The sequence below is a fragment of the Coturnix japonica genome, chromosome 37 (assembly GCF_054131305.1).
Source record: "Coturnix japonica strain WE chromosome 37, WE-NBRP24, whole genome shotgun sequence".
Lineage (NCBI taxonomy): Eukaryota > Metazoa > Chordata > Aves > Galliformes > Phasianidae > Coturnix > Coturnix japonica.
The window spans coordinates 5,179,616-5,192,422 of NC_140699.1; positions in this window are offsets into that span (position 1 = coordinate 5,179,616).

A 12,807-nucleotide genomic window follows, 5' to 3' on the forward strand; every position below is an offset into this window, starting at 1 on the left:
TCTGGCTAAAGGCGACAATACCTCATCTCTAGCTAAATGAGGCAAAATCTCTGGCTAAAGGAGACAATATCTCTGGCTAAAGGCGACAATATCTCATCTCTGCCTAAAAGCGACAATATCTCATCTCTGGCAAAAGGCGACAATATCTCATCTCTGGCTAGAGACGACAATATCTCATCTCTGGCTAAAGGCGACAGTACCACATCTCTGGCTAAAGGCGACAATGTCTCATCTCTGGCTAAAGGCGACAATATCATCTCTGGCTAAATGTGACAATATCTCATCTCTGGCTAAAGGCGACAATAACTCTGGCTAAAGGCGGCAATATCTCTGGCTAAAGGCGACAATATCTTTGACTTAAGGAGAAAATATATCTGGCTAAAGGCGACAATATCTCATCTCTGGCTAAAGGCGACAATACCTCATCTCTGCCTAAAGTAGGCAATACCTCATCTCTGGCTAATAGCGACAATGTCTCTGGCTAAAGGCGACAATATCTCATCTCTGGCTAAAGGCGACAATATCTCATCTCTTGCTAAAGGCGACAATATCTCTGGCTAAAGGCGACAATATCTCATCTCTGCCTAAAGGCGACAATATCTCATCTCTGCCTAAAGTAGACAATATCTCTGGCTAAAGGCGACAATATCTCATCTCTGGCTACAGGCGACAATATCTCATCTCTAGCTAGAGGCGACAATTTCTCTGCCTAAAGGCGACAATATCTCATCTCTGGCTAAAGGCGACAATATCTCATCTATGCCTAAAAGCGACAATATTTCATCTCTGCCTAAAGTAGACAATACATCATCTCTGGTTAAAGGGGACAATATGTCATCTCTGCCTAAAGGCGACAATATCTCATCTCTGGCTAAAGGCGACAATACCTCATCTCTGGCTAAAGATGACATTATCTTATCTCTAGCTAAAGGCGGCAATATCTCATCTCTGGCTAAAGGCGACAATATCTCATCTCTGGCTAAAGGCGACAATATCTCATGTCTGGCAAAAGGCGGCAATATATCTGGCTAAAGGCGACAATATCTCTGGCTAAAGGCGACAGTATCTCATCTCTGGCTAAAGGCGACATTACCTCATCTCAGGCGACAATATCTCATCTCTGGCAAAAGGCGACAATATCTCATCTCTGGCTAAAGGTGACAATATCTCTGGATAAAGGCGACAATATCTCATCTCTGCCAAAAAGCGACATTATTTCATCTCTGGCTAAAGGCGACAATAGCTCATCTCTGGCTAAAGGCGACAATATCTCATCTCTGGCTAAAGGCGACAATACCACATCTCTGGCTAAAGGCGACAATGTCTCATCTCTGGCTAAAGGCGACAATATCATCTCTGGCTAAATGTGACAATATCTCATCTCTGGCTAAAGGCGACAATAACTCTGGCTAAAGGCGGCAATATCTCTGGCTAATGTAGACAATATCTCTGGCTAAAGGCGACAATATCTCATCTCTGGCTACAGGCGACAATATCTCATCTCTAGCTAAAGGCGACAATTTCTCTGCCTAAAGGCGACAATATCTCATCTCTGGCTAAAGGCGACAATATCTCATCTCTGCCTAAAGGCGACAATATCTCTGCCTAAAGGCGACAGTATCTCATCTCTGGCTAAAGGCGACAATATCTCATCTCTGCCTAAAGGCGACAATACCTCATCTCTGCCTAAAGTAGACAATACCTCATCTCTGGCTAAAGGCGGCAATATCTCTGGATAAAGGCGACAATATCTCTGGATAAAGGCGACAATATCTCATCTCTGGTTAAAGGCGACAATATCTCATCTCTGGCTAAAGGTGACAATATCTCATCTCTGGCTAAAGGTGACAATATCTCATCTCTGGCTAAAGGCGACAATACCTCATCTCTGGCTAAAGGCGACAATATCTCATCTCTGGCTAAAGACGACAATATCTCATCTCTGGCTAAAGGTGACAATATCTCTGGATAAAGGCGACAATATCTCTGGCTAAAGGCGACAATATCTCATCTCTGGCTAAAGGTGACAATATCTCTGGATAAAGGCGACAATATCTCATCTCTGCCTAAAAGCGACAATATCTCATCTCTGGCTAAAGGCGACAATAGCTCATCTCTGGCTAAAGGCGACAATATCTCATCTCTGGCTAAAGGCGACAATACCACATCTCTGGCTAAAGGCGACAATGTCTCATCTCTGGCTAAAGGCGACAATATCATCTCTGACTAAATGTGACAATATCTCATCTCTGGCTAAAGGCGACAATAACTCTGGCTAAAGGCGGCAATATCTCTGGCTAAAGGCGACAATATCTCTGGCTAAAGGCGACAGTATCTCATCTCTGGCTAAAGGCGACAATATCTCATCTCTGCCTAAAGGCGACAATACCTCATCTCTGCCTAAAGTAGACAATACTTCATCTCTGCCTAAAGTAGACAATACCTCATCTCTGGCTAAAGGGGACAATACCTCATCTCTGCCTAAAGGCGACAATATCTCATCTCTGGCTAAAGGCGACAATACCTCATCTCTGGCTAAAGGCGACAGTATTTCATCTCTGGCTAAAGGCGACAATATCTCATCTCTGGCTAAAGATGACATTATCTCATCTCTGGCTAAAGGCGGCAATATCTCATCTCTGGCTAAAGGCGACAATATCTCATCTCTGGCTAAAGGCGACAATATCTCATGTCTGGCAAAAGGCGGCAATATATCTGGCTAAAGGCGACAATATCTCTGGCTAAAGGCGACAGTATCTCATCTCTGGCTAAAGGCGACATTACCTCATCTCAGGCGACAATATCTCATCTCTGGCAAAAGGCGACAATATCTCATCTCTGGCTAAAGGTGACAATATCTCTGGATAAAGGCGACAATATCTCATCTCTGCCTAAAAGCGACATTATTTCATCTCTGGCTAAAGGCGACAATAGCTCATCTCAGGCTAAAGGCGACAATATCTCATCTCTGGCTAAAGGCGACAATACCACATCTCTGGCTAAAGGCGACAATGTCTCATCTCTGGCTAAAGGCGACAATATCATCTCTGGCTAAATGTGACAATATCTCATCTCTGGCTAAAGGCGACAATAACTCTGGCTAAAGGCGGCAATATCTCTGGCTAAAGGCGACAATATCTCTGCCTAAAGGCGACAGTATCTCATCTCTGGCTAAAGGCGACAATATCTCATCTCTGCCTAAAGGCGACAATACCTCATCTCTGCCTAAAGTAGAGAATACCTCATCTCTGGCTAAAGGCGGCAATATCTCTGGATAAAGGCGACAATATCTCTGGATAAAGGCGACAATATCTCATCTCTGGTTAAAGGCGACAATATCTCATCTCTGGCTAAAGGTGACAATATCTCATCTCTGGCTAAAGGTGACAATATCTCATCTCTGGCTAAAGGCGACAATACCTCATCTCTGGCTAAAGGCGACAATATCTCATCTCTGGCTAAAGACGACAATATCTCATCTCTGGCTAAAGGTGACAATATCTCTGGATAAAGGCGACAATATCTCTGGCTAAAGGCGACAATATCTCATCTCTGCCTAAAGGCGACAATATCTCATCTCTGGCTAAAGGCGACAATAACTCTTGCTAAAGGCGGCAATATCTCTGGCTAAAGGCGACATGTTCTCTGGCTAAAGGCGACAGTATCTCATCTCTGGCTAAAGGCGACAATATCTCATCTCTTGCTAAAGGCGACAATATCTCTGGCTAAAGGCGACAATATCTCATCTCTGCCTAAAGGCGACAATATCTCATCTCTGCCTAAAGTAGACAATATCTCTGGCTAAAGGCGACAATATCTCATCTCTGGCTAAAGGCGACAATATCTCATCTCTAGCTAAATGCGACTATTTCTCTGCCTAAAGGCGACAATATCTCATCTCTGGCTAAAGGCGACAATATGTCATCTCTGCCTAAAGGCGACAATATTTCATCTCTGCCTAAAGTAGACAATACCTCATCTCTGGCTAAAGGGGACAATATGTCATCTCTGCCTAAAGGCGACAATATTTCATCTCTGGCTAAAGGCGACAATACCTCATCTCTGGCTAAAGGCGACAGTATTTCAACTCTGGCTAAAGGCGACAATATCTCATCTCTGGCTAAAGGCGACAATATCTCATGTCTGGCTAAAGGCGGCAATATATCTGGCTAAAGGCGACAATATCTCTGGCTAAAGGCGACAGTATCTCATCTCTGGCTAAAGGCGACATTACCTCATCTCTGGCTAAAGGTGACAATATCTCTGGATAAAGGCGACAATATCTCTGGCTAAAGGCGACAATATCTCATCTCTGGCTAAGGCGACAATATCATCTCTGGCTAAAGGCTACAATACCTCATCTCTGGCTAAAGGCGTCAATATCTCACCTCTGACTAAAGGCGACAATATCTCATCTGTGGCTAAAGGCGACAATACCACATCTCTGCCTAATGGCGACAATATCTCATCTGTGGTTAAAGGCGACAATATCTCATCTCTGGTTAAAGGCGACAATATCTCATCTCTGGCTAAAGGTGACAATATCTCATCTCTGGCTAAAGGTGACAATATCTCATCTCTGGCTAAAGGCGACAATACCTCATCTCTGGCTAAAGGCGACAATATCTCATCTCTGGCTAAAGACGACAATATCTCATCCCTGGCAAAAGGCGACAATATCTCTGGCTAAAGGCGACAATATCTCATCTCTAGCTAAAGGCGACAATACCTCATCTCTGGCTAAATGAGGCAAAATCTCTGGCTAAAGGAGACAATATCTCTGGCTAAAGCCGACAATATCTCATCTCTGCCTAAAAGCGACAATATCTCATCTCTGGCTAAAGGCGACAATAGCTCATCTGTGGCTAAAGGCGACAATATCTCATCTCTTGCTAAAGGCGACAATACCACATCTCTGGCTAAAGGCGACAATGTCTCATCTCTGGCTAAAGGCGACAATATCATCTCTGGCTAAATGTGACAATATCTCATCTCTGGCTAAAGGCGACAATAACTCTGGCTAAAGGCGGCAATATCTCTGGCTAAAGGCGACAATATCTCTGGCTAAAGGCGACAATATCTCATCTCTGGCTAAAGGCGACAATATCTCATCTCTGCCTAAAGGCGACAATACCTCATCTCTGCCTAAAGTAGACAATACCTCATCTCTGGCTAATAGCGACAATATCTCTGGCTAAAGGCGACAATATCTCATCTCTGCCTAAAAGCAACAATATCTCATCTCTGGCAAAAGGCGACAATATCTCATCTCTGGCTAGAGACGACAATATCTCATCTCTGGCTAAAGGCGACAGTACCACATCTCTGGCTAAAGGCGACAATGTCTCATCTCTGGCTAAAGGCGACAATATCATCTCTGGCTAAATGTGACAATATCTCATCTCTGGCTAAAGGCGACAATAACTCTGGCTAAAGGCGGCAAAATCTCTGGCTAAAGGCGACAATATCTTTGGCTAAAGGCGACAATATCTCATCTCTGGCTAAAGGCGACAATATCTCATCTCTGCCTAAAGGCGACAATACCTCATCTCTGCCTAAAGTAGACAATACCTCATCTCTGGCTAATAGCGACAATATCTCTGGCTAAAGGTGACAATACCTCATCTCTGGCTAAATGAGGCAAAATTTCTGGCTAAAGGAGACAATATCTCTGGCTAAAGGCGACAATATCTCATCTCTGCCTAAAAGCGACAATATCTCATCTCTGGCAAAAGGCGACAATATCTCATCTCTGGCTAGAGACGACAATATCTCATCTCTGGCTAAAGGCGACAGTACCACATCTCTGGCTAAAGGCGACAATGTCTCATCTCTGGCTAAAGGCGACAATATCATCTCTGGCTAAATGTGACAATATCTTTGACTAAAACGAAAATATATCTGGCTAAAGGCGACAATATCTCATCTCTGGCTAAAGGCGACAATACCTCATCTCTGCCTAAAGTAGGCAATACATCATCTCTGGCTAATAGCGACAATGTCTCTGGCTAAAGGCGACAATATCTCATCTCTGGCTAAAGGCGACAATACCTCATCTCTGGGTAAAGGCGACAATATCTCATCTCTGGCTAAAGACGACAATATCTCATCTCTGGCAAAAGGCGACAATATCTCTGGCTAAAGGCGACAATATCTCATCTCTAGCTAAAGGCGACAATACCTCATCTCTGGCTAAATGAGGCAAAATCTCTGGCTAAAGGAGACAATATCTCTGGCTAAAGCCGACAATATCTCATCTCTGCCTAAAAGCGACAATATCTCATCTCTGGCTAAAGGCGACAATAGCTCATCTGTGGCTAAAGGCGACAATATCTCATCTCTTGCTAAAGGCGACAATACCACATCTCTGGCTAAAGGCGACAATGTCTCATCTCTGGCTAAAGGCGACAATATCATCTCTGGCTAAATGTGACAATATCTCATCTCTGGCTAAAGGCGACAATAACTCTAACTAAAGGCGGCAACATCTCTGGCTAAAGGCGACAATATCTCTGGCTAAAGGCGACAATATCTCATCTCTGGCTAAAGGCGACAATATCTCATCTCTGCCTAAAGGCGACAATACCTCATCTCTGCCTAAATAGACAATACCTCATCTCTGGCTAATAGCGACAATATCTCTGGCTAAAGGCGACAATACCTCATCTCTGGCTAAATGAGGCAAAATCTCTGGCTAAAGGAGACAATATCTCTGGCTAAAGGCGACAGTATCTCATCTCTGGCTAAAGGCAACATTACCTCATCTCAGGCGACAATATCTCATCTCTGGCTAAAGGCAACAATATCTCATCTCTGGCTAAAGGCGACAATATCTCATCTCTGGCTAAAGATGACATTATCTCATCTCTGGCTAAAGGCGACAATATCTCATCTCTGGCTAAAGGCGACAATATCTCATGTCTGGCTAAAGGCGGCAATATATCTGGCTAAAGGCGACAATATCTCTGGCTAAAGGCGACAGTATCTCATCTCTGGCTAAAGGCGACATTACCTCATCTCAGGCGACAATATCTCATCTCTGGCAAAAGGCGACAATATCTCATCTCTGGCTAAAGGTGACAATATCTCTGGATAAAGGCGACAATATCTCATCTCTGCCTAAAAGCGACAATATCTCATCTCTGGCTAAAGGCTACAATAGCTCATCTCTGGCTAAAGGCGACAATATCTCATCTCTGGCTAAAGGCGACAATACCACATCTCTGGCTAAAGGCGACAATGTCTCATCTCTGGCTAAAGGCGACAATATCATCTCTGGCTAAATGTGACAATATCTCATCTGTGGTTAAAGGCGACAATAACTCTGGCTAAAGGCGGCAATATCTCTGGCTAAAGGCGACAATATCTCTGGCTAAAGGCGACAGTATCTCATCTCTGGCTAAAGGCGACAATATCTCATCTCTGCCTAAAGGCGACAATACCTCATCTCTGCCTAAAGTAGACAATACCTCATCTCTGGCTAATAGAGACAATATCTCTGGCTAAAGGAGACAATATCTCATCTCTGGCTAAAGGCGACAATATCTCATCTCTTGCTAAAGGCGACAATATCTCTGGCTAAAGGCGACAATATCTCATCTCTGGCTAAAGGCGACAATATCTCATCTCTGGCTAAATGAGGCAAAATCTCTGGCTAAAGGCGACAATATCTCTGGCTAAAGGCGCCAATATCTCATCTCTAGCTAAAGGCGACAATACCTCATCTCTGGCTAAATGAGGCAAAATCTCTGGCTAAAGGAGACAATATCTCTGGCTAAAGGCGACAATATCTCATCTCTGCCTAAAAGCGACAATATCTCATCTCTGGCTAAAGGCGACAATATCTCATCTCTGGCTAAAGGCGACAGTACCACATCTCTGGCTAAAGGCGACAATGTCTCATCTCTGGCTAAAGGCGACAATATCATCTCTGGCTAAATGTGACAATATCTCATCTCTGGCTAAAGGCGACAATAACTCTGGCTAAAGGCGAAAATATATCTGGCTAAAAGCGACAATATCTCATCTCTGGCTAAAGGCGAAAATATCTCATCTCTGGCTAAAGGCGACAATATCTCATATCTGGCCAAAGGCGACAATATCTCATCTCTGGCTAAAGGCGACAATATCTCATCTCTGCCTAAAGGCGACACTATTTCTGGCTAATGGTGACAATATCTCTGGCTAAAGGCGTCAATATCTCATCTCTCGCTAAAGGCGACAATATCTCATCTCAGGCGAAATGAGGCAAAATCTCATCTCTGGCTAAAGGCGGCAATATCTCATCTCTGGCTAAAGGCGACAATATCTCATCTTAGGCGAAATGAGGCAATAACTATGGCTAAAGGCGACAATATCTCTGGCTAAAGGCGACAATATCTCATCTCTACCTAAAGGCGACAATATCTCATCTCTGGCTAAATGCGAAATATCTCATCTCTACCTAAAGGCGACAATATCTCATCTCTGGCTAAAGGCGACAATACCTCATCTCTGGCTAAATGAGGCAAAATCTCTGGCTAAAGGAGACAATATCTCTGGCTAAAGGCGACAATATCTCATCTCTGGTTAATGGTGACAATATCTCATCTCTGCCTAAAGGCGACAATATCTCTGGCTAAAGGCGACAATATCTCTGGCTAAAGGAGACAATATCTCATCTCTGGCTAAAGGCGACAATATGTCATCTCTGCCTAAAGGCGACAATATTTCATCTCTGCCTAAAGTAGACAATACCTCATCTCTGGATAAAGGGGACAATATCTCATCTCTGGCTAAAGGCGACAATATCTCATCTCTGGCTAAAGGCGACAATGTCTCATCTCTGGCTAAAGGCGACAATATCATCTCTGGCTAAATGTAACAATATCTCATCTCTGGCTAAAGGCGACAATAACTCTGGCTAAAGGCGAAAATATATCTGGCTAAAAGCGACAATATCTCATCTCTGGCTAAAGGCGAAAATATCTCATCTCAGGCTAAAGGCGAGAATATCTCATATCTGGCCAAAGGCGAAAATACCTCATCTATGGCGAAAGGCGACAATATCTCATATCTGACTAAAGGCGACAATATCTCATCTCTGGCTAAAGGCGACAATATCTCATCTCTGGTTAAAGGCGACAATATCTCATCTCAGGCGAAATGAGACAATATCTCATCTCTGGCTAAAGGCGACAATATCTCATCTCAGGCGAAATGAGGCAATATCTATGGCTAAAGGCGACAATATCTCATCTCAGGCTAAATGTGACAATATCTCATCTCTGGCTAAAGGCGACAATATCTCATCTCTGGCTAAAGGCGACAATATCTCATCTCTGGCTAAAGGCGACAATATCTTCTCTGACTAAAGGCGACAATACCTCATCTCTGGCTAAAGGAGACAATATCGTCTCTGGCTAAAGGCGACAATACCTCATCTCTGGCTAAAGGCGACAATATCTCATCTCTGGCTAAAGGCGACAATATCTCATCTCTGGCTATAGGCGGAAATATCTCATCTCTGCCTAAAGGCGACTATATCTCATCTCTGCCTAAAGGCGACAATATCTCATCTCTGGCTAAAGGCGACAATACCTCATTACTGGCTAAAGGCGACAATATCTCATCTCTGGCTAAAGGCGACAATACCTCATCTCTGGCTAAATGAGGCAAAATCTCTGGCTAAAGGAGACAATATCTCTGGCTAAAGGCGACAATATCTCATCTCTGGATAAGGCGACAATATCTCATCTCTGGCTAAAGGCGACAATATCTCATCTCTGGCTAAAGGCGATAATATCTCAAATCTGGCTAAAGGCGACAATAACTCATCTCTACCTAAAGGCGACAATATCTCATCTCTGGCTAAAGGCGACAATACCTCATCTCTGGCTAACTGCGACAATATCTCATCTCTGGCTAAAGGCGACAATATCTCATCTCTGGCTAAATGAGGCAAAATCTCTGGCTAAAGGAGACAATATCTCTGGCTAAAGGCGACAAAATCTCATCTCTGGCTAAAGGCGACAATATCTCATCTCTGGCTAAAGGCGACAATATCTCATCTCTGGCTAAAGGCGATAATATCTCAACTCTGGCTAAAGGCAACAATATCTCATCTCTGGCTAAAGGCGACAATATCTCATCTCTGGCTAAAGGCGACAATACCTCATCTCTGGCTAACTGCGACAATATCTCATCTCTGGCTAAAGGCGAAAATATCTATGGCTAAAGGCGACAATATCTCTGGCTAAATGCAACAATATCTCTGGCTAAAGGCGACAATATCTCATTTCTGGCTAAATGCGACAATATCTCATCTCTGGCTAAAGGCGACAACATCGTCTCTGGCTAAAGGCGACAATATCTCATCTCTGGCTAAAGGCGACAATATCTCATCTCTAGCTAAAGGCGACTATTTCTCTGCCTAAAGGCGACAATATCTCATCTCTGGCTAAAGGCGACAATATCTCATCTATGCCTAAAGGCGGCAATATTTCATCTCTGCCTAAAGTAGACAATACCTCATCTCTGGCTAAAGGGGACAATACCTCATCTCTGCCTAAAGGCGACAATATTTCATCTCTGGCTAAAGGCGACAGTATTTCAACTCTGGCTAATGGCGACAATATCTCATCTCTGGCTAAAAGTGACATTATCTCATCTCTGGCTAAAGGCGGCAATATCTCATCTCTGGCTAAAGGCGACAATATCTCGTCTCTGGCTAAAGGCGACAATATCTCATGTCTGGCTAAAGGCGGCAATATATCTGGCTAAAGGCGACAATATCTCATCTCTGCCTAAAGTAGACAATATCTCATCTCTGACTAAAGGCGACAATACCTGATCTCTCGTGACAATATCTCATCTCTGGCTAAAGGCGACAATATCTCATCTCTGGCTAAATGCGACAATACCTCATCTCTGGCTAAAGGCGACAATATCTCATCTCTGGCTAAAGACGACAATATCTCATCTCTGGCTGAAGGCGACAATATCTCTGGCTAAAGGCGACAATATCTCATCTCTAGCTAAAGGCGACAATACCTCATCTCTGGCTAAATGAGGCAAAATCTCTGGCTAAAGGAGACAATATCTCTGGCTAAAGGCGACAATATCTCATCTCTGCCTAAAAGCGATAATATCTCATCTCTGGCTAAAGGCGACAATATCTCATCTCTGGCTAGAGGCGACAATATCTCATCTCTGGCTAAAGGCGACAGTACCACATCTCTGGCTAAAGGCGACAATGTCTCATCTCTGGCTAAAGGCGACAATATCATCTCTGGCTAAATGTGACAATATCTCATCTCTGGCTAAAGGCGACAATAACTCTGGCTAAAGGCGGCAATATCTCTGGCTAAAGGTGACAATATCTTTGACTAAAGGCGAAAATATTTCTGGCTAAAGGCGACAATATCTCATCTCTGGCTAAAGGCGAAAATATCTCATCTCTGGATAAAGGCGACAATATCTCATATCTGGCCAAAGGAGACAATATCTCATTTCTGGCTAAAGGCGACAATATCTCATCTCTGCCTAAAGGCGACACTATTTCTGGCTAATGGTGACAATATCTCTGGCTAAAGGCGACAATATCTCATCTCTGGCTAAAGGCGACAATATCTCATCTCAGGCGAAATGAGGCAATATCTCATCTCTGGCTAAAGGCGGCAATATCTCATCTCTGGCTAAAGGCGACAATATCTCATCTCAGGCGAAATGAGGCAATAACTATGGCTAAAGGCGACAATATCTCTGGCTAAAGGTGACAATATCTCATCTCTGGCTAAAGGCGACAATATCTCATCTCTGGCTAAAGGCGACAATATCTCATCTCTGGCTAAAGGCGACAATATCTCTGGATAAAGGCGACAATATCTCTGGATAAAGGCGACAATATCTCATCTCTGGCTAAAGGCGACAATACCTCATCTCTGGCGACAATATCTCATCTCTGGCTAAAGGCGACAATATCTCATCTCTGGCTAAAGGTGACAATATCTCATCACTGGCTAAAGATGTCAATATCTCATCTCTGGCTAAAGGCGACAATACCTCATCTCTGGCTAAAGGCGACAATATCTCATCTCTGGCTAAAGACGACAATATCTCATCTCTGGCTAAAGGCGACAATATCTCTGGCTAAAGGCGACAATATCTCATCTCTAGCTTGTCACGGGTTACTTAGATTTACCTATGCCCGTGACAGGGGAAGCCACCCCGTGGGCCCCCCTCCCGGGGCCCGGAGAGGAGGGGGAAAAAGGGAGTGGGATAAAACAGCGACAATCTAAGGAGGAAAAACTTATTTTACTAAATATGATACCGAAATACAAGATAACACAATATAATATAATTGAGGCTAACAAATTGAACGAAACAGAGAGAGAGAGTCGCCGAAAACCGAGAGGCCTACTGTGAACTCTAGGCGACACGGCTGGAACGCTTCCCACTCTCCGAGAAGTTCGAGAGAAGAAGGAGGGCACTCCAGCCTGGGAACGAGATTATACAGCGTCCTGGTCCCGTGACTTATCATTAACCCTGTTGTTCTCTGGGATATGTAGTCTTCTTCTGTGGACTGCACATTCAATAGAAGTATCCATACTTTACATGATGTTATGATGTGGAATACTGATACTGATAGCAAAATTACAAAACCATGACATTTCACCCCTTATTCTACATTATTACATCATGGTAAATATATATACATATATATACACGTATGTAAAATTATGATAGCTAAACAGTAGAATTACATGTAACATAACTAAATGTACAACTATAATAACTAAAATACACTACACATGCAAACATATATAC